Source organism: Pantherophis guttatus, chromosome 6 (assembly GCF_059756535.1).
Source record: "Pantherophis guttatus breed Tessera chromosome 6, ASM5975653v1, whole genome shotgun sequence".
NCBI classification, from domain to species: domain Eukaryota; kingdom Metazoa; phylum Chordata; class Lepidosauria; order Squamata; family Colubridae; genus Pantherophis; species Pantherophis guttatus.
The window spans coordinates 29,714,289-29,735,545 of NC_142068.1; the positions used below are offsets into that span (position 1 = coordinate 29,714,289).

General features: G+C 40.2%; 1 protein-coding gene and 1 long non-coding RNA gene across 4 annotated transcripts in view; one reads left to right on the forward strand and one right to left on the reverse strand.

The window, feature by feature from the left end:
- The window catches only part of LOC117678315 (phospholipid scramblase family member 5), a 16,126-nt gene extending 14,581 nt beyond the window's left edge, over positions 1–1,545 (forward strand). For all 3 annotated transcript variants that reach the window (XM_087872644.1, XM_034439291.2, XM_034439292.3), the window contains one exon: positions 20–1,545. The gene's annotated coding sequence lies outside the window, so the exon portion shown is untranslated. The remainder of the gene's footprint in view (positions 1–19) is intronic.
- The window catches only part of LOC148113077 (uncharacterized), a 24,488-nt gene extending 4,864 nt beyond the window's left edge, over positions 1–19,624 (reverse strand). The window contains exon 1 of the long non-coding RNA XR_015728604.1: positions 19,550–19,624. This is a non-coding gene — a long non-coding RNA (uncharacterized LOC148113077). The remainder of the gene's footprint in view (positions 1–19,549) is intronic.
- Positions 19,625–21,257: the final 1,633 nt, after the last annotated feature.

A 21,257-nucleotide genomic window follows, 5' to 3' on the forward strand; every position in this document is an offset into this window, starting at 1 on the left:
CTTTTTCATTTTCTTCCAGCGGTCCCTTGAGCACTGGATATTACTTTTGAACTATACAATCTGATTTTTTTTTTGTAAGGGGAGGGGGCAGTAATCATGATTATTACACTATAACTTATGTAAATAATTGTTTTCTTCTTTTAATTGTGGGGTGGTTGTTAACTATTTTACTGTGAGTGTGTTCAACATTGCTTTGGAGCGGCTGCAATTCTCTTTGGGTTCCTTTGATGTTATTGCATTAGAAAACATGAAAGATTAGAACTCAGACGAGCAGCCCCACTGATGAAAAGCTTTGATTCACAACCCCCTTTGAAGTTTTGCAAGTGTTGGCCCCAGCTATTAGCAAAAGAGAGAGCGAGAGTTTTATTTCCTTATATCCCAAGAAGCTTCAGATTTAGAGTTCAATTAACAGTAACTAACAGAGACATCATCTACTGGGAAAGTTTAAGACAGTGATCTCTTGGGACAATGGTGGATGATGGTATAAATTGCTCAAATTTAAGGGATGCATAAACAATACAGTATCTTTTTAAAGATCTACATTGACAAGCTTGGATTCCCCCCCACCCCATGCAATATGTGAAGAAGTATAACGCATGAAATGCAATACATAAAATGCACAAGATGGCAAGGATATTTGATTGACAATTGTGACTCTGAAATTTATTTCTTATTTATTAAATTTCTACTCTGCTCATCATACTTGCATGCTTCTGGTGGTTTACAGACAAATATACGCTTCCTTTGACATTGTTATTCTATCTGCACATAAGAATAGCCATGCAGAACAAGCTCAGGCTTATCTTCTTCCAATATTTTGTTGATCACTACAATGGTCTGTGGGAATATCCTTTGGAGACAGGAGGAGGAAAGACCAGGGCCATAGTCAGATAAGATACATTTCAGCCCACAGAAGGAACAGGGTGTGGAAAGCATCTCAGAGGGGAGCCTCCCTAGTTCCCTGCAAAGTAAAGGCAAGGGGGTAGAGAGATGCTTTAACATTAACATGATTTTGTTTCTGTAACCTTACAATAAAGGTAGCGTTACTACTCATGGTATTGGTTTCTTGTCTCAATTACCCTGAAGGGCTGACACTCACAGAGGTCAACCAGATGCCTCCTACATACTTATAGGCCAAAGGTGAGGCTCCTGCTATTGTTCCCTCTTGTAATTGCAAGAAGAGTCATTCTGCACCTAACTGTAAAGTAACAGTGAGTCAGTCTCCAGAACCAAAGACCTTTGCTACACCTGTTCTCCAAGAATTCCCCATCCAGTTTTAAAGCCATCCACCTCAGTCCCCATAAACATGTCTTGCGGTAATGATTTCACCAGCTAATGCTCTGTTTGTCTGCTGAGAATAAAGAGGATGACCTTGATGGGGAGAAGGAAGAGCTATTACCACGGCGATAAGGGGATGAACATTGAAAAGTCTCAGACAAACACCTCCTAAATTCATATAAATAAAAGAGAGGAGAAGAAGCACATACAGATTTCCAAGATTCTGTTACTACAGCCAATATTAATAAAAGTGATTTTAGCCATAAATAGCATTTGTTTCTTGGCTTGATTTGTCTTGGCTTGTATGGGTGGCAATAAGGAACGGAATAACAGAGTTGAAAAGAATCTTAGAGGTCTTCTAATCCAATCCCTGCTCAAGCAGGAGACCTTGTACCATTCCAGAAAAGTGAGTGGTATCTTAAAAAGCCTCCAGTGATGGAGCACCACAATCTCTGAAGGCAAGCAATTCCTCTAGTTAATTGTTCTCACTGTTACGAAGTTTTTCCTTAATTCCAGGTTGCTTCTCTCTTTGATTAGTTTCCATCTATTGCTTCTTGACTTGCCTTCAGGTGCTTTAGAAAATAGGTTGACTCCCTCATCTTTGTGGCAGCCCCTCAAATATTGGAACACTGCTGCCATGTCATCCCTAATCCTTCTTTTCATTACCCAATTCCATTCTTTATATGTTTTAGCCTCCAGCCCCCTAATCATCTTTGTTGCTCTTTTCTGCACTCTTTCCAGAGTCTCTACATCTTTTTTATAATACAGTGACCCAAACTGGATGCAGTGTTCTAACTGCGGTCTTGCTAAAGTTGTATAAATCGATACTTCACCTGATCTTTATTCTATCTTTCTGTTAATGCAACCTAGGATTGTGTTGGCTTGTTCTGGCTGTTGACGCACACTGCTGGCTCATATTTAAGTGATTGTCCATTAGGACTCCACATTTTCTCTCACAGTTACTCCTATTGAGCCAGGTTTCTCCTAATCGGGACCTGTACATTTGATTTTTCTTGTCTAAGTGTTAATCCTTACTTTGATATACGTTGAATTTTATTTTGTTAGATAGAGCCCAGGGCTAAAGTCTGTTGAGATCCATCTGGATCCTCATCCCTCTTTTAAATCTCCTTCCTACATGTTACTTATGGTGAGATAAGAACTTCCTCTATTAGCTGGCCATTGGGTTATTGATGCTTTGCATTGTAATGAAACAATTCAAGGTTCTAACACATATTAGCAATGACTAGGCAACTTATTTACTTGCCTAGTTTACTCCTTTCTAGTTCAATTATTTTAATTCTACCCTTTCCAATCCATTCGTAAAGAATATGTAAACATTTGGCCAAGAGTGAATGAATTTTTGTTCATTGATTCCAGCCAAATTTAACTGGTATTGTTATTCCAAATATGGAGACATTATGTTATGCCAGCTTGTTGTGGCACAATTTTTTTCTCAGCTTAGTTCCTTTATCTGAATCACAAACATAGCTGAATGTACAACACTTCAGATTTATGAAGCTCTTTAAGAGTGAAACATTCAAAATTAGAGCTGGTGTCCTGAGAAGCATGCAATGAAGCATTCCTCATGGAGTGTTAAAGCAATCATTCACCTTTATTCAGTGGTGGGGTTCAAATAATTTAACAACCGGTTTTCTGCCCTAAGGACTGGCTGGATGGGCATGGCCATGGTGGGCGTGGCCAGGGGGTGTGACCCGCAGCATTTGGTCTCCTGCAACCCCCCGAAGTAAAAATGGGCTGCAGGGGAATGTCACCCTCATGCCCCGTTTTGGGTCTAGGAGGCCTCCCTGCAGCCTCCTGGGAGTGAAAACAGGTCATGGGAGGTGCCGCACTCCCCCGTGCCCCATTTTAGGCCTAAGAGGCCACCCTGCACTTAACTGGGAGCCAAAATGGGACACGTGGGGACTCAGGGGAGGGGCACAGAGGAGAGGGGCGGAACCAGCCAGCAATTTAACTACCAGTTCACCAGAACCAGCCTGAACCAGCTGAATCCCACCATTGCCTTTATTGCATCTGAAAGAAGGCAGTGCTGCAACCCCATTTTAAAGGCCATCCTTGGACTCACAATATTGTATATCTTTCATCCAGTCTTTGACTTTCTCTTCTTAGGGGAAATTGTTGAGAGGGTGGTTGGTGTTCAGCTGCAGAGGGCAATGGATGAAGCAGATTATCTGCTTTTAAATTCCCATTTAAATTCTGGGTTCAAGCCAGAGTATAGTACTGATGCAACATTGATTACGTTTACAGATGATCTCGGAAGAAGTCAGGATTGAGATGGTATAACTGGCTCAACCTTCCAGGAAATCTTGGCAGATTTTGATACTATTAATCAGGATATCCTTCTGGGTTGGCTCTGGGGATTAAGAATGGAAGGCACCATTTTGTTGTGATTCTTCTCCATCCAGTGTGACCACTTCCAATCAATGTTACTGGGGGATGGGCCTGCAGTCTGGGGCTCCTCATAGCTACGGTCACTTGCCACTCCTCTTCAACAGCTACATAATGCTGGGTGAAGTCATTTGATGGATGATATGTGGTATCATCAGTAGGCTGATTACACCCCATTATACATCTCTACTTCTGCCTCGGTAGGTGATGCTGCTGTAGTTCTGATTCAGTGCCCAAAAAGGCTGTGTGGATCTGGATGAGGAGGAACTAACTCTGTCTCAACTATGGCAAGATGGAATGGCTTTGAATTTTGAAGCCTCAGTCTTCATGATGTCATCTTTGACTCTAGACTTTTCCTGACAAAACTGCTCCACAATTTGGGTGCCTTCACAGCTCCTATTAGAGGAACAAGTGCCTAGGGGGACTTTGTAAAGATTCATCTTGTGCATCAATTGTTGGGAGGCCTTGTTCATATATGCCTAGATATTTTAGTAATTTCCACATTGGACTAGTGCTGTGCACTCTACATGAGACACAGGGCTGTCCTTGAATATCATTCAGGTCTTGAATCTGGTGGCATGGGCATTATAGAGTACACATAGGTTCACCCAGGTTATACCCTCCACTCAAGTTATACCCTTTCTTGTGCAGACTGTACTGCCTCCCACATTTATCTCACAATGTAATTCAAGGTATTGATTATTACCTTTTAAATCCTACTTGGAACGAGACCTGCCTTGCTAAGGCCACATTTAGAATACTGCATTCAGTTTTGGTCGCCGCGATGTTAAAAAAAAATGTGGAGACTCTAGAAAGAGTGCAGAGAAGAGCAACAAAGATGATTAGGGTACTGGAGGCTAAAACATATGAAGAACGGTGCAGGAACTAGGTATGTCTAGTTTAATGAAAAGAAAGATTAGGGGAGACATGATAGCAGTGTTCCAGTATCTCAGGGGCTGCCACAAAGAAGAGGGAGTCAAGCTATTCTCCAAAGCACTTGAGGGTAGGACAAGAAGCAATAGGTAGAAACTAATAAAGAAGAGAAGCAACTTAGAACTAAGGAGAAATTTCCTGACAGTTAGAACAATTAATCAGTGGAACAACTTGCCTCCAGAAGTTGTGAATGCTCCAACACTGGAACTTTATAAGATGTTGGATAACCACTTGTCTGAAGTGGTGTAGGGTTTCCTGCCTAAGCAGGGGGTTGGACTAGAAGACCTGCAAGGTCCCTTCCAACTCTGTTATTCTATTCTATTCTAACCTCTCCCTCTCCCTGTGGGCATCTACCCATCCCATGAAATTAGATACAACAGGCATGTTCCAGATCCCTTACCTTAAATGTTGTCATCTCTTGCTATTTAGGAGGTATGCCTTTTCCATAACACCCCCTGCCCTGTGGAATGCCATCCCTCTTGAGATCCAGTAGATCCCTACCATCTAAATCTTTCAGAAGGCCTAAAGAGCTGGTTCTTCCCTTCAAGTACTTTGACGGAGTTAGCACAGAGTTTGGGAGTGGTGGTTTTGGCTGCATTGAAGGAGATTAGTTGTGGTGCCTGTTATTTTTAATTGCTTTTATGGAGTTTGGGTTTTGCACCCCTGCTGTGAGCTGCTCAGAGTTGTTTCTCTTAAGTTGGGTGTTCTTATAAGCCTTATAAATGAATTAACTAATATCTTGAAAAACAATATCTTTCCTAGTTTGTTTCTTCTAGCTCACAGCTTCTTTGAACAACTTTGTTTTTCATCCAAAGTATTTACAAATCTTGTGATGACATTTCTTGGCTTTTATATTCAGATGAGCCTAGAATTCTACATCTTTGTCTGAAAGCTCAACATCTAGCAAGAAGTTATTAATCTTGGAGATAAGATATCCAATTAAATCAGTCTTTTCTACATTCTCTCTGATGCCTTTAACTCTCATCTCTTCTGGTCCTAGACATCTGCTAAATCTAGTTTAATGTCTGTAATATCTTTTTGAACTTTTGCAATATCAAGCTCATTTTTTTATAGCATCAGCATATGTTTTGCTAGAAGTCTGTGCAATCTCTGGTATTTGATAAAACACTTTTGTAAGTTGTTTATTAATGTTTCCAAGCTCTTTCATACCTTGTCCTCATTATCCCTTCAGCTCTTGTTTAAATTGCTTAATCTTTTATGCCACTGAGCAAAAATCCAAATCTCATAATTTTCTAGCTTTCAAAAAGTTTTCTCCTTTTCCATTTCTTCTTCCTTATTACTAAAGGGTGATTCCACTCAGTTTCTCCATTTAATTCCTCTGCCTTTTTGTGGAGTTCCCTTTTGGACATTTTTCTTATTTAATCTTATCCCTTAAAAGGACTCTGAATAGATTTGAATGGTTAAACATATCAAAAGGGCTGGTTCATCAACAGCTCAACACAACCTCTTCACCGGTGGTTAGTTCTTCCCCGCAAAACCTCTAAATAGTTCTGTCTTTAGAATCTTTTAAATACAATCAGAAAGGCGGCCGGGGGGGGGGGTGCTGTCAGCTTGATCTTCATAAAGAGATTTACAGAGAACCAAGCAGTTACTAAGAAGCAGCTCTTTTTGACTTCAGCTTCCTGAAAATAAAGCACCAGGAATGATTTGTCCAGAATATGACTTAATAGGTAAAGGTAAAGGTTCCCCTCGCACATGTGTGCCAGTTGTTCCCGACTCTAGGGTGCTCATCTCTGTTTCAAAGCTGAAGGGCCAGCACTGTCTGAAGATGTCTCTGTGGTCATATGGCCGGCATGACTAAATGTCAAAGGCGCACGGAACGTTGTTACCTTCCTGCCAAAGGTGGTCCCTATTTTTTCTACTTGCATTTTTTACGTGCTTTTGAACTGGTAGGTTGGCAGAAGCTGGGACAAGTAATGGGAGCTTACCCCGTTACGCAGCACTAGGGATTTGAACTGCTGAACTACTGACCTTTTGATCAACAAGCTCAGCGTCTTAGCCACTGGACCACCGCGTCCCTTATATGACTTAATAGATCAGGCTTATTCTAGTTGGAGCAAGCAGACCTATAGATATCCAGATGGCACGACAGAAACAGGTTTATAAAACAAAAACAACACTTTGAAATGTATCTGGAAACAAATGTATAATTTTTGGAGGAAAAAAACTACAATGAGCCGATCTAAAAAGTGTTAGTCTTATAAGTCTCTCTCTTCATAAGAAAAAATCTACTAATTATTATTTGCAGATTTAAAAAATGGGCATTTCTGGGGCAGAGATTTTATTAGTATTGTAGTAATTTCACATAGTAAATCCCTATCTGTGCCTTACAGACAAGAAGAAAAAAAAAACAGCTTAAAGGCTCAAAGCATTATACTATAACAATGGCTTGCAAAGTTAAACCTGAACAGCAGGGGACAGTATTGCTTCATTTTAACACACTTCTCTCTAAGTTTAAGTTCCTATTAGTAGCATTTGAAAGAAAAGTGGACGAGAAGAAGAAAGAGTTTGAAAAAATTAAAATATGGATTCAGGGAAAATTATAGTGTGCAGCCCAGTAATAAAAAAAAGAGGGGTGTAATCAATTTGGTTCAGTTAATAGAAAGGTACACAACAAAAATAGTTGTTGAAAAGAATACACTCAAACCGATCTTGCTCTTCAGAGCATTCTTCTGAAATCGCTTCTCCTTTCCACAGCCACCAAATTACCTGTGATTTGAGGGAAGATAGGGAGACAGAGAGATGTCACAATAATGCATAGATATATGAAGGGCCACTAGGTGGAAGCACTTAGTCAATTTTGAATACATTTAACTAGGTTGCCGGTTTAATACTTGGATAGGAGATAAATGTACTTGAAGAAGTTCGATTGTGAAGGCTAATTTATTTATTTTTTTTAAAAAAAAAAAGCTTGGAAAATGACCGCGGCAGTGTACTTTTGTGTTGTTGGCAAGAAAATTGCATGAATATATAACCATATAAGTCCCAAACATTGGACTTTATGCAGAAGCAAAGTTTCTTTCTTAATAATTTTTATTGAAGAATTTTACACAATACAGGTAGTCCTCCACTTATGACCACAATTGAGCCCACAATTTCTGTGAGAATTTGTTAAGTGGGTTTTGGCCCATTTTACAATCTTTCATGCCACCGTTGTTAAATGAATCGCTGCAGCTGGTAAGTTAGTAATTTAGTTGTTGAGTGAATCTGGCTTCCATAATGACCTTGCTTGTCAGCAGGTCACAAAAGGTGATCACGTGATCCCGGGACACAGCAATGGTCATAAATATGAACCAGCCACCAGGCTTCTGGACTTTGATCACATGATCATGGGGATGCTGCAAAGGTTGTAACTTGTTTAAAACGGTCCTAAGCAGGAGTGAAATCCAGCAGGTTCTGACAGGTTCTGGAGAACCGGTAGCGGAAATTTTGAGTAGTTTGGAGAACTTGCAAATACCACCTCTGGCTAGCCTCAGAGTGGGGTGGGAATGGAGATTTTGCAATATACTTCCCCCAGGAGTGGGGTGGAAATCAGAGGTGGATTTCAACAGTTTCTGACCAGTTCTGGAGAACCGGTAATGGAAATTTTGAGTAGTTCGGAGAACCAGTAATAAAAATTCTGACTGGCCCCTTCCCCATCTATTCTCTGCCTCCCAAGTCACAGCTGATCAGGAGGAAATGGGGATTTTGCAGTAACCTTCCCCTGGATTGGAGAGGGAATGGGGATTTTACAGTATCTTTCCCCTGACACTCCCACCAAGCCATGCCATGCCCACCAAGCCACACCCGGTGGTAAAAATTTTTAAAACCCACCACTGGTGGAAATGGAGATTTTGCAGTATCCTTCCCCCAGGAGTGGGGTGGGAATGGGGATTTTGCAGTATCCTTCCCCTGCCACGCCCACCAAGCCACACCACGCCCACCAAGCCACTTCCACAGAACCGGTAGTAAAAAAATTTCACCACTGCTCCTAAGTCACATTTTTCAGTGCTGTTGTAACTTTAAACGGTCACTAAATGAACTGCTGTAAGTTGAGGACAACCTGTATGTGGAAGTAAGTTGTTTGTTTTGTTTTTTAGTCCATCTTGTTCATCAGGGTTCATTTTGGCTAAATCCTTTTTTATCTCTTAATCCTGCCCAAAGAAGCCAAGAAGAACATCAATTCAGTTTATACTCTAGATTCAAATTACAGAAAGAATCCTATCCAGTACATTGGGCAATACAAGCTCAAAAGAATCCCAGATGGTGCTACAAGGTCTCAACTTACCCATTTCACTGGGTTGTGCCAAACTGGTATCTAATCAGACTGCATTTTTAAGGCTTTAGCTGTCTAAAAAAACTGCACATTTACCCAGTATGTTTCCATGGACTTTGTACTTCCTGCTCTTTTCCTAGAAGGATCGTCATAATTCTGAATAGGGCAGATGCAATAAGTGCACAGAACTATTGTTGCTTAGAGCCAATGGTGAAATCCGAACCTGTTTGCTACCGGTTTGCTGGCCGCGCATGCACACTGCACATCAAACACATGCTGCGTGCACATGCATAGTGTGCACCAAATGCGCACTCTACACCCGCGTATATGAATAGTATGTGCCAAAAGGAGGCTTGGGAAGATAAGTAGAAGTGAGGGGGAGGATCAACTGTGGCACAGGATTTAGCTTTGCTAGAAAGCAGGATTTCCTGCTTTCTAGCAAAGCTAAACTGTGCTGCACAGCTGACCCCTCCCCCCCCGTTCTATTTACCTTCCCAAGCCTCCTTTTGGTGTGTGCTGTGCATGCACCAAAAGGAGGCTTTGGAAGGTAAGTAGAACAGCGAGGGGGAAATCAGCTGTGGTGCATGATTTAGCTTTGCTAGAAAGCAGGATTTCCTGCTTTCTAGCAAAGCTAAACCCCACTGCACAGCTGATCATTGGAAATACCAGTTCGGAGGAACTGGTAGCTAACTACTGGTTTGCCTGAACTGGTAGCTTTTTTTTTTTTACTACCAGTTTGCCCGAACTGGTAGTTTTTATCACTACTGCTTCCCCCGAACTGCAGCAAACTGGTAGCATTTCACCCCGGCTTTAAGCTCTTATTACCTTTCTGTAGACTTAAATGTGAACCCCTACAGTGCTTGCTCACTAGTAATTTACAGATCTTATCATTCTAAGTGTCTTTTTATTTGCTTCATTTTCTCTCAACTACTCAATACTCAATAAATCAAGGAGCAACTTGGAATTGGTAATTGGGGAAAGACCTTGCAGAAGAAGTCTCATCCATTACTTTCCATTTCAGAGATCATCTGGTGTCAGTGGTGGGTTACCCCCGGTTTGCACCAATTGTATAGAACCGGTAGTAAAGCCGGTGGGAGGCTCCGCCCACCAATCCTGACGTTATCAAAATGCTTCTGCGCATGCACAGAAGAGCGTGCACGGCCCTGTTGCAAACCGGTAGTAAAAGTAAGTAGAACCCACCCCTGCTGGGTATGAGATGAAACTGCCCACTCTCAGGATGCACCCCAATGCCTCCATCCTAGAGGCTATCTGGAATCCCTGTATATCTACTAAAGGCCTATGAAGACCATTCTAAACATCGCCTTTCACATGAAGGCCAAAGGCACCGTGATGTATCATCTGACAAGGAAGTGATCTGACCACAGATGTCAGTGTTCTCCATTCTTATGACTCATAAGCTATGAATTAAGGCTTATGACTGCCTATCTAAGTTATGGCTGCAATTACCTGTGTCAAGAACATGAATCTATAAGATTACATTTTATTTTTATTTATTTTATTTCCAATTTATATACCGCCCTTCTCCCTGAGGACTCAGGGCGGTGTACAGCCAGAATTAAAAAAACATGAAATACAAATATTAAAAACAATTAATATATATATAAATTTGGCCCAAAAGTAAAAATACAAACCATTTAAAACATTTAAAAAATTTCTTCTTAAGCCAGCCCGGCTTGCTGGAAAAAGTGGGTTTTAAGGGCACGGTGGAAGGCATCGAGGTCTTGGATTCTCCTTATCTCTGGGGGCAACTGATTCCAGAGGGTAGGTGCCCCAACAGAGAAGGCCCTCCCCCTGGGGGTCACCAGCCTACATTGATTGGCTGATGGCACCCTGAGGAGGCCCTCTCTGTGGGAGCGCACGGGTCGATGGGAGGTCGTCGGTAGCATCAGGCGGTCTCGAAGATAGCTAGGTCCGATGGCATGGAGCGCTTTAAAGGTGATAACCAACACCTTGAAGCGCACCCAGAAGACCACTGGGAGCCAGTGCAGCCATCCCCAAGGTATGGAGGTTGAAGTAATTCAATAAAAGAAGCCCAGGGAACTCCAATGCCAGCACTAAGCTAACATGCAGTTGCTTATCAAGAACGTGATTTGGGCAGAAGGGTGGTTGGCAGTTGACGTCCAATTCCACTCAAAGGTGCTCACACCCAGCCAACTTCAGGGCAGTATTACTTGCCACTGTGAGCATTTTATACAACACCGACAGACACTCTCCTCCCTGGCTTTGCTGTTGCAGCTGCTGCAAGACCTGAAACTTAGGTGACAGGGTTATATTTCTGACAGGGCTAAATCTTGGCTGATGCGCAGATAAGTCTGAGTAATACATGCTTAGTCTTCATTAATCACAACTTCTTAGATGAATGCAGTCTTGGTGGACCAATATTGTACATGTATTTATCAGCAGTAGCTGGAAACCAAGGCACCCAACAATTTGAACACCTAGGTCCAGATAGGGGCAACTGACTTAATGCAAGTTGTTTTCCTGCAGTGGCTTATATAATGTTTAAGCGCCATTCCTGATCCTGATCCTGGCCCCCATTGCATAATCCCAAACAATAGGTCCTTCTCATGTAATCAGTTCCATCAGTTCTACACCCCACCACTGTCTGGCCAAGGCACCCAGCAATGTATTCATAGGACTTAAAACTACAGTGATTACCCAACTTTTGCTCCAAACCATCCACCTGCTTCATGAGCCTTCCAACCTCAGTGCTGTCACATCTTTCAGAGCAGTAGAGAAGCTCTTCCAGCACTTCTCAGATTTCACACAATTTATTAATACATTATCTGGATTGGAGTTCCCAAGCCCACTAGATATTTCCAATTGAGCCCTAAATCAACTCTACTAATAGTAGAAGCAATTAATAGAACATGTATGCACTTTTTCCTGTAATATAGTATGTGCCTGGAGTTGAACAAAAGCCAAAGAATATGGAAACATACTGTAACTTCGCAGCATCACCAAATGGCAGCCTGAGATTATAGCACAGCTCCCAGAAAGACTAAATTAACTGAAAAGTGGATAGTACATGATGTAATTCAGCCACAAATTGTAAACATGCTTGTCTTTTCTTATGTTAGTCCATAATATTAATGTAACACATTCTATTTTTTTTTACAAAGATGAAACCAAATTTGTAAAACATAGTTGAACATTAACAAGAATCTGTGCCATCCAAGATATGCTAAACAACCTGTTGCCAAAATCTTCACAACAACTATACAAAATTGGCTATCCTGAGAATTACGCGGTACTTCACATCCAAAGTATGTGCAATCTAACTGTACAGGCCTAATGTATCTTAAGTACAAATTATTATAGAAAGGTCAGTAGAGTAAAATGCAACTTATTGTTCCATTTTCCCACATTCACAGTGGCAGGTTCTTTTGTCTATTAAAAAGACAAGCAATTTGGTGTAATGGTTAGGTGATTACAAGAAACCAGGAGACTGATTTCTAGTCCCACCTTAGGCATGAAAATTGCCTGGGCCAGGTGCACCCAGCTCACCTGACAGGATTATTGCTGTGGAGAAAATAGGATCAGGATTAAGGTATTAGGTATGTTTTCTGCCTTGAGTTGCATAGTTTTAAAAAGGCATAATAAAAAATCCAGATGGAATCTACAAACATTGTTTGTAGAATTTTCTTCACACCTTTGGAAAGGTAAGTTTCCGAAACATAGGTAGTCCCTGACTTACAATCAGTCACTTGGCTACCAAGTTACAAAGGACCTCTCCAAAGAAAGAAAACACCTGGTTTTCCGACAGCTGCTCTACTCCAGGAGTCATATGATCTCGTTTTGAGTATTTGGCAACCAGTCTACATTTATGGTCATTTGCAGTGTCTCACAGTTTCTGCCAAAAAGCATCCATTGGCCAAAATGAGCTATTTAATAACTGCCACCTTTGCTTAAAAGTCATAGCATTTGCTTCACGACTTCCTCAAAAAAAGGGGTGCAGTCACATGGGGGCTCGCTTTAACAACTTCCACAACTTGCAAGCATAATTCTAGGCTCAATTACAATTGTAAATAGAAGACGATCTATAATTTGCTGGTTCTCAAGTTGAATTTTTAACCCAAATGTTGTTGTTGAGTTCCCTTTGTTTTGGTGTTCTACACCTTTGACTCCTTGAAAAAAATTCTGATTAGCCTGATTATGTCTTAGAGACATAAGGAACTCTACCCAAAGCCTTATGTCAGGAGTTTCTTAACAATTTTGATTTTCTGTTTTGATAAATGTTTATCTGCCAAAGCTACTGAGACTGCATCTGAAGAGGTGGAAAGCCAGTAACTAATTATCTCAAACTCTCCTTTCTATTTAAGTATCTCAGTCTCTAGTCTTAAGTACTGTGTCAACTAGTCTGCCATTGAAAGAACAAAACTTAGCCTGCACAGTCTTGAATTCATTACGTGGAAGTCCACTTGTACCCCATAAAAGTTAGGCTAGGGATTTCACCTCTAAAGTTTTAAAACTGCTGGGATCAGTTCTTCTCCTTTAGATAATTAAAACCTTTAAACAGCCCTTGAGGATCTTACTGTTTTTTTTTTACCCCTGAAATACTCAGTGTGGTCCTTCCAGATCTCCAGATGATTAAAAAAAAAAAAAAACCAGATGAAGTTATGGATCTGTTTGATTTTATTTCCCTTGATTATCCATCTCCGGGGTTTCATCTTTTTGGCAAATACCATAATTTTGCTTTGTGAAAGTTAATGGCCGGTATGTTGTCCCTGCAGGATGGATTATAAATTTTATGGCTCTCTAAAGGCCAATTGGAATAGTGAAATAATTGCTGCATCATCAGCATATGGCAAGATGGGAGTTTCGTTGCTTGCCAGTTGGAGAAGGTGGAAATCTGGCTTGTTTAAGGGTTTGGGCTACAAAGTTAATGTAGATTGAAATAAGGCATTAACATTGAACCTTAACTATTTACTTTTCCATAACAGTATAAACTAGCCATTTCTATAATGACATATCAATTTAATCAGTAAAACCCAAAATCAAAGTTTCATTTTTTTTCCACCTCAAGTACAAAGTCCAGAAGCAGTCTCCAAGTAGAAACAAAAGTACGTATATTATTTTCTTTGATCAAAATGGTCAATTTAGCTGTTGCTAAGGGAGTAGGGAGTAATTTTTTTTTCTTTTCTTTCTCTCTTTCTCTTCTCCTCCCCTCTGTGTCATGCTATTTGCTTTTGTATTTTTGTATTTTATTCTATAAACTAATAAAAATGTTGATCCTAAACAAAGTGAATGTAGATTGGGTACCAATATATACATCTACTGAATTCCTTTCTGCATAATAACCACTTTTAAAAACATTCCTTTGTGGTTTACCTCTCACTATTAGAAAAGTCAAGGCTATGGTTTTCCCAGTTGCAATGTCTGTGTCAGGGCATTTATTAATCCCATGTTTGGCTCTGGGACTAATTACCCTGGTTTAGAGGAGATGTATCGTGGCTTATTCCAAGTTGCAATAATCTGAAAAGAAACGCGAGGAAAAGGTTTCTAATAAAACTCATTTATTTGTTATAAAGAAAAATAAAACACCTCACTAACTAAGAAAAGTAATTGTTACATTTTGGCAAGCGAGGTCTCCTGCCGGTCCAAGCCGGACCTTGCTGGCAGGAGAACAAAGGAAAGAGTGTGAAGGAATGTGGGTGGATGGACATGCGTAGTAACTTTTGATAACAATTCTTGGCAAGGTATGGAGAGTCAGATAGTCCAGAAATAATGAGCTCAGCTGGGAAAGAAAATAACGCAGTGACAGTCTGGCTGTGAAAGTTGGACCATAAGAAAGGCTGAACGCCAAAGAATTGAGGCCTTAGAACTATGGTGCTGAAGAAGATTCCTGTGTTGTCTAGTATTGTGAGAGGTGGAAGTATGGAAGAGTTTCTCCTAAAGTCTACCACCATTTCTACGGTTTTGAGTGTGTTCAGTTCCAGATTGTTCCAGTTGCAACATGAGGCTAGTTTTTCAACCTCCCATCTGCATGTGGATTTATCATTGCCTCGAATGAGATTGATCACTGTTGTATCATCTTCCAACTTCAGTAGTTTAATGGATCATTAGAGATCCAGTCATTGGTATACAGAGAGAAGAGAAGTGGAAGAGCACACAGCCTGGGGGGGGGGGGTCTGTGCTAATTGTACAGGTACAGGATGTGATTCTGCTTAGCTTCATCTGCTGCTTCCTGTTTGTTACGAAGCTTATGATCCACTTACAAGTGTGTGTTCAGGTACCTGTAGCTGGTTTATCTTAGTTAGAAGAGTGTCTGGAATGATGGTATTGAATGCTGAACTAAAGTCTACAAAGAGGACCCTTGCATAGGTCTTTGGAGATTCAGAATGTTGTAGGATGTAGTGCAGAGCATATTAACAGCATCATCTGTTGATCTATTAGAACAGTATTATTAGCACAGTGTTTCTGGATGAGAAAAAGACAGCCAAATTGACAGAAAAATTATGTTATTTTACGTTGTTATTTATGTAAAAGACTTATATGACCACCCATCATATGTGCCACAACCATAGGTAGCTCACAAAACAGCAGTGAAAACATTAAAAAAAAAACTAGAAAAATATAATTAAGAATCCCAGCATCCCAAAGGCAAACACTCCTCCCCACATCAGCATTCAACTATACTAAAGAATTCCACCCTCATTCTACTCCAGTGGCTTGGTGAAAAGCCAGAAATTCAGTCATCCAGAAGATTAGGAGGGTAAGATCTTAGGTGAAGGGTCTCTACATAAGATGTTCTTAAGTTCCTATGTTCCTAAGTTTGTCCCATAAAATTGCCTTTGAATGGTTTTAAAAGCAAACTCAAAGTTCAAGAAGGAACAAGGGATCATTTAAATTAAAGAATATATTTTTCAATCAAATGGTATACAACTAAATTGCGCTAAATACACCCAGATTTAAAGTTTTTTTGTTCATACCCAAACAATAAGCTTCCTCAGCAGGCCTAGGGGCTCGGTGGTTAGAGTGTAGTATTGTAGACAAACTCTGCAAACTGTACAGTCTGGAGTTCGATTGTGAGGGTGCTCAGGATTGATTCAGCCTTCCATTCTTCTGAGGTTAGTAAAAGTAGAATATTCAGAATATATTATTTTATTCAGAATAAAATGAGGACCCAGACTGTTGACAGCAATATGTTGACTTTGTAAGCACCCTGAGAGTGCTGTAAAGCACCATGGGGCTTTATGTAAGACTAAGTGCTATTGCTATTTTAATTTAGTGTAGGGAGCACTAGTTGAGACTCAATCAGTTTGGTAGTATTAGCCTTGCAAGGTAGACTAGACAGGAACAGTGGTGGGATTCAAAATCTTTTACTACCGGTTCTGTGGGCATGGCTTGGTGAGCATGGCTTGGTGGATGTGACAGAAGAAGGATACTGTAAAATCTCCATTCTCTCCCCATTCCAGGGGAAGGTTACTGCAAAATCCCCATTTCCTCCCAATCAGCTGGGACTCGGCAGGCAGAGAATAGATGGGGGTAGGGCCAGTCAGAGGTGGTTTTTACCAGTTTTCCAAACTACTCAAAATTTCCGCTACCGGTTCTCCAGAAATGATCAGAACCTGCTGAATACCACCTCTGAACAGGAAATATGGCTGATGAACTAAGTCCACTTTATTGTAAGGTTATACTAAAAGAATCTTGCAAGCCTGGAAGTACATTTATCTAGACATACTTTTACAACTCAAGAAACTAGGGAGAGTCCCTTCTGAACTGTTGATCTACCCATATTCCTGCTGTGGCCAAAGTTGCCTTTTAGCTGACCTCTCTCTCTCCCCCCCCCCCCAGGTCATTCTCACATACCATTACAGAGAGCTGCTGGTATGGTTACTGCAGGACAAAGTTCATTACCCAACTCCACAGCAGATGGCTTGGGTTAGAGAATGTATTCAAGGCTGTGAAGTGTTTCTCCTGCCTGTGCACTAGAACATGATTACTTGGGCTGGTTGGCAATTTACCAAATTGATATTAATTTGGCAAAAAAAGAAAGAAAGAAAGAAAGAAAGAAAGAAAGAAAGAAAGAAAGAAAGAAAGAAAGAAAGAAAGAAAGAAAGAAAGAAAGAAAGAAGAATCCATCTTGATAATTGCTCAGGAGATAGATAGATATAATGGCCACCTGTTTTTACTCACTAAGAAGATTCTTCTAATGTTTTTTGACAATTCCTGCACACAAATCAAGTTATGGTGGTTATAAATTTCTTTCAATACTCCACACAGTCTTTGCCAAGACATGCCTGGCATTCATTTCTCTGCTAGTATATCTGCTTATTTATTCAATAACACAAAACTTTTGTAAATAATCAAAACAACAGTGATTGATATGGTCCAATATATCCAAGTGATGTCATCTCATTTGTGAAGCTTGAACAGATTTCTCCTATGAATGACAAATTTAGCCATGATGCAGTGTCTTTAGTACATCTTTTGTTCCATTTGACCCAGATAACAATGCCCTTAAAATTGGACAATGTCCTTAACAATTTGATGCAGCTAACAGTGTCCTCTTTAGCAGCATTGTGGCCTAGGCATGAAAATGCTCACCTCTCTCTTGGAAGGTTGAGAGTTCAATCCTAGGAGCAGCAGATGTTTCTTTATCAAGGCATAAAGAGAAAATATCTGCTGCAAACTCTGCATAGGCATCAGGAAGGGCATCTGGCCAGTAAAAAGCTCAGCACCATTCAGTCAATCTGACTCCAAATAAGGAATTAAAAGAGTCATAAAAAGAAAAAAAATGCCCTCTTTAATATTGGTTTCTATCATTATCATCTGGGGATACATTCATGGAACCAGGAAAATATGGTCACTATCTAAGCATGACTCAACTATCATATTCATAAAGTTGAGGGCAAATTGTAAGACACCAATTAACAACACATAACATACCCTATTGAAAGTAGAATTCTACTTGTTTATTTCACTTCAATGAACCATTACATGCATACAGAGGAAAGCAAATAACCAGCTATTTCAAGTAAAATCCTGCTAGATTACAATTATTATGTTTTTAGTTCTGGGATTGAAAAGTTCTTCCTTCACTGAGAAGTTCTTCCTTCATAGAAGGACACATGGTCAGGTCATTTGCAGAACTATCTCTGATTATTTTCCCCTGTACACAAGATCTGACCAAATGGAGATGTTCTTGATAGCTTCTATTAAACAATGCCATCTAATGTGCCCAGGAAACATGCCTTTTCTACTGTAATGCCTACCCTAATAAAAGAGACTATTTCCATCCCCTAGCCTCTGGGATGAGGATGGTTCTGCCCTTGATGGCTTTTTGTAAGATATAGAAATAGATAGTAAGATATAGAAATAGAAATGCTATATATAGTATTTGCCCTCATGATGGGCTATGACACCTGTTGATCCTTCTTTAGGGGCTATTGAATTGACTGAGATTTGTCTAAGATGTGTTATAGTTTTTAATTCTTATTGATTTGAAGGTATTTATTCACAATATTATTTATTTGTTTGTTTCTTTATCACATTTTGAAACTATACATCTCGCTTACAGAGGGACTCTGGGTGTTGCACAGATAAAACATGAAAATGTAAGAACAGTATGCAAAATAGATAGTTTATTACATAATATATAATATAAATAGTACATTAAACAGAGGCAAGGATGATTAAAATTCAATGTTAAACATTAATTAAAAGGCGAGGAAGGACTTTTAGGTCACTAACCAGGTCCACTCTGTGTCCTCTTCTGTGCACCCCAAACAAGGTTGCAGACCATGTTTTCATAATCAATTACAACCCAATGAGACCTGCACAAAGTTGCATCTGTGTGAGTGGAACACTATATTAAACCAAACAAATACAGAATGCAACGTAATAAAGTTACAAAGGGATCTTGGAGGTCTTCTAGTCCAAACCCCTGCTCAAGAAAGGGACCCTATACCATTCTGGACAAACAGCGGTCCAGTTTCTTCTTGAAAACCTCCAGTGATGAAGCACCACAACTTCCGGAGATAAACTGTTCTATTGATTAATTGTTCTCACTGACCAAAAAAAAATAATCTTAATTTTAGGTTGATTCTCTCTTTGATATGTTTCCATCTGTTATTTCCTGTCCTGTCCTCAGATGCTTTAGAGCGGGGTTCTCCAACCCTTGGGCCATGGCCCACTACCAGGCTGTGGCCTGTTCACAATCAGGACATGGGCTGGCGCATGCATGTGAGTGCATAGCTCGACTCAAGTGAGTGGCAGGCAGGTGAACATACACATGTGCACACAGCTCAACTTGCAGTCCAGCTGCATGCACATGCACACTGGTCCACCACTCATGTGAGTTGAGCTATGCACCTGCACTTGCGCACTGACCCACCACTCACATCGCCCAGTTCCTGTCTCCCCCTTCTAGCTGGGCTTCCAAAGCACAAAGATTGGGGACCACTGTTTTAGAGAATAAGTCAACCCTCTCTTCTCTCCCCTAAAATGCTATCCTGACATCCCTAATCCTTCTCTTTATCAGACAAGACTTACTCAATTCCTGCAACCATTCATTGTTTGCTTCAGTCTCCAGTCCCCTAATCACCTTTGATGCTCTTCTCTGCATTCTTTCTAAAGGTCCCAACTACCATTTTTATATCCTGGTGACCAATATTCCAAGTGCATTCTTACCTGCAATACTAACACTTCACATTACCTCGATACTGTTCTTCTGTTAATGCAGCCTACGACTTCAGCAACAGTCCTATGAATGAATGGATGAATAAAAATATATGAATGAAATGTTGGAATGGAAAAAAATGAATAAAAATGAACTGACTAAAATGCATGGAATCATGCCTATCTTCTCAAGCATTAAAATCCCTTCTGATTATTATCAAAGTTGTAGGCTTAATTCCAAAGGATTGTTCTACACTCTTCCAATAAGTATAATATGAAGGTGAATTCTGGAATGAATTCCTTTGCTGTTCTATAGTACTAAACCTGATTGTCTCCTTCCGTGGTTAATAAAAAATAAGAATTGCCTGTTTCTATACTGTCATGCCAAAGGAAGAAAGCAGTGGTGGGTTGCCCCCGTTTCGGACTAGTTCTATAGAAACGGTAGTAAAACCGGCGTGAGGCTCCACCTAATGACCCCAATGTCATCAGGAAGCTTCTGTGCGCAGCCCCGTTGTGAACCAGTAGTAAAAGTAAGTAGAACCCACCCCTGGAAGAAAGCATATTACTCCCTCTTCCTATTCTCTCCCCATACCACAATCCTGTGAGGATTGGGCTAAGTGATAGGGACTGGCCCAAAACTACCCTACTGATATCCTAAAACATCACCTTAAAATACCTGAAAATCTTGGAGCGTGTTATGGTATTGCATTTCCTACTGGGACTCTCACCTCTAAAAAATGTATTAAGCTCCCACAATGGCAATCAAGTTTGCTTGGCTTGCGTATGGTAAGATGTGGTTTCTTCATGTATACTTGTTGAATAAACCACAGTGGGTAGATTTTATCTACAAGTTATATCAAAATAAAACAAATTACATTCTTTTAAACCCATTTAAATTAGCAGACAGTGCTGATGGTTCTTGATTTTGAGGTCAGCAAATTAAAGTGAGAAAAGAGGAGCCTGGATAGCTCAGCAGACTAATGCATTGTAATTTAATTCCAGCTGTCTGCAATTAGTAAGTTCGAATCTTGCCATGCTCAAGGTTGACTCAGCCTTCCATCCTTTCTAAGGTAGGTAAAATGAGGACCCAGTTTGTGGGGGCAATAAGCTGACTTTGTAAAAATATACAAAAGTATGAAGGCTATTGCTTAACGCATTGTAAGCCGCCCTGAGTCTCCGGAGAAGGACGGCATATAAATCAAATTAAAAAAAAAAAAAGAGGAAGTTCAGATAAGCAAACCCTCAAAACTCTTGGTTGAAAGAAAAAGGTCATATTGCAATTCTCTTGACTATAATTTGCAAACATCTGAGAACAAATCTGAGAGAACTGTTCCAGGAAGGACCTGTAAATATTTCGCAACAATTATGCAATACAAGAAAGAAAGAAAAATAATGTTCATTAGTATTCAGCCTTCCTAATACATTCTGTCCTGTTTCTTTTCATATATAATATTTTTCTCTCATGTCTTGACGTCTGGCAGTAATGTTTTAAGAGAATGAAATTCTCTCCACAGCATTTTCCATGTACAAGTAGAACTGCCAAGCTGCTACTTGTGTCATTTCACAAAACTGTGTTAAAAGATTGTCTTCTGCGCTTGTCGGAAATAAATCTGAATTAGAATCATAGGGCTGGAAGGAACCTCAGAGGTCTTCTAATCCAACCTTCTGCTCAAGGCAGGAGCCTTATGCCATCCCAGTCAAATGGTTGTCAAAATCAGCG